The sequence below is a fragment of the Dipodomys merriami genome, unplaced genomic scaffold, assembly GCF_024711535.1.
Source record: "Dipodomys merriami isolate MVZ:Mamm:240054 unplaced genomic scaffold, mDipMer1.0.p SCAF_9, whole genome shotgun sequence".
Lineage (NCBI taxonomy): Eukaryota > Metazoa > Chordata > Mammalia > Rodentia > Heteromyidae > Dipodomys > Dipodomys merriami.
In genome coordinates, this window is record NW_027206512.1 from 14,367,183 (window position 1) to 14,369,378 (window position 2,196).

Consider the following 2,196-nt stretch of genomic DNA (forward strand, 5'->3'; position numbering starts at 1 on the left):
TGAGAGTCTCATAGACTTTTTTTTTTTTTTTGCTGATCCTAGGGTTTGAACTCAGGGCCTGGGCTCTGTCCCTGAGCCTCTCTGTGCTCAAGGCTAGTGCTCTACTACTTGAGCCACAGCACCACTTCCAGCTTTATCTGTTTATGTGGTACTGAGGAATTGAACCCAGGGCTTCATGTATGCTATGTAAGTAGTCTAGTACTAAGCCACATCCCCAGTCCTCTCATAGACTTTCCTACCTGACTCTGCCCTCTATTTCCCCATTCACAAGTGAACCATGATCCTCAGCTCTGCCTTCTGAGTAACTAGGATTACAATTGTGAGCCACTGGTACCCAGCCAAGTAAATACTTTTAATTTTTTCTGCACTAATTTTGTAAGTTTGATGTGAAAATATATTATTGTATTTGTTGCTCAGCGTATGAGTTGCTTGTTGTATAAGTTGCTTAGTAGTAGAGCACTTAACCTAAGAAGCACAAGGCTCTGGTTCAATGCCCACCAACACACACATACATACACACACACAATACCTACTTACACATTAAATAAAGTAGTCAAACTCTAGGCAAGCATTTCTAAAGATCTACTTTCTTTTATTTCTTTGTGGCTTCCATTATAATTTCAGTAGGGTGGGAACTGCAAATCAACCAATCAACTCTTAAAAAATCTCTAACTTCAAAAATAAGGTTACTCCAGTTGAAGGGGGCTCAGAAAGAAATAAAAGCACTTGCATTTTGTTTTAGTAGATTGGGGTTTTTATGGGTTTGATGCCAAAGCTTTTCTCATACTTGATTTCATTCATTAGCAGAGAGCCTAATATTTCACAATCTGAATAAGAAAAACTCCTTGTTTTCCAAACTTGCAGTCAAGTGAAGGATAAGAATAAATAAAGAAGCTTTTATAATAAGCTTTTATAATACTCTGCCATTCGAGGTGGGGTACAACAGTACCATGAGGCTGCATCATCCTGGTGCTGTGAATTAGAGAACGCTTCTTAGGAGAAAAGTTCTATTTCTGTTAAAGGGATTGTGTCTGGTGTGTCTGTGTGTGTGTGTATCATTACTGGGGCTTGACTTCTGGGACTCAAGACTGGGCACTGTCCCTTAGCTTTTTCACTCAAGTCTGGTGCTTTACCACCTTGTGCCACAGCTTTTTGGTTTATTTGGAGATGTGTCACTTGAACTTGTCTGTCTAAGCTTGTTCCTCAGATCTCAGACTCCTGAGTAGCTAGGATCACAGGCATAAGGCACTAGCATCCAATTTGAGGTTTCTATTTCTTTTCTTTTCTTTTTTTTTTATTGTGAAAATACTATACAGAGGGGTTACAATTACATGGGCAACATAATGAGTACATTTCTTATCAAGCATTGTAGCCTCCTCCTTTGTTTTCCCTTCCCATCCCATCCTCCTCCCACCCCCCACCCAACCCTCCTCCCCCCCCACCAAAGTTGTAAAGTTCGTTTTCGACATAACGACTTGTACATCTCATTGTTGCAATGGATCCACCTGTATCCATATTTAAACGATTTGTTTTTCCCCTTCCCCTCCACAAATTTTCTATTTTTATCAACCATTTTTACCTAACAATCTGTGAAGTCTTTCTCCAGAGGCCTTTCCTTTCCCAGCTGTCACAGTGTCCCCTGCAGGTCATCCAGTAAAGCTGCACCCTCAGTGAGAATGTCATAAGAACATGGAAATTTTACTTTAGGATGTGACCTTACATCATATCAAGAAGAACGGTATTTATTCTCTCATATATGCATTCTTCTTGCAACTCCTGGGGCTTGAACTCAAGACCTGGGCACTGTTCTTGAAGTTCATTTTGCTCAAAGCTAGCACAGCGCTCTACCACAGCTCCACTTCTCACCTTTCCTGTTTACGTGGCACTGAGGAATCGAACCCCGGGCTCCTGCTCGCTGGGCAAGCGCTCTACCACGAAGCCTTCACCGTTGTTTTAAAACCACCCTATCATCAGCGTTCATCGTGGTAGCTGCATAGACGCCCAGAGTGGGCCAGGTCCCGGTGTGGCCCGCACGGCGGCGCCCTGGGTCAGCAGAATCGAGGGAGGGGCCTGACCGCAGCCGCCGCGCCACCGCCCGGCCAATAGAGGGCGCCACCGAGGAGCGCGCGGCTGCGCGTGCGCCGTCGCAGCCCTGCCGGCTGGCCCCGCCCCTGAGAGCGGAGCGTGCGTAGCTGG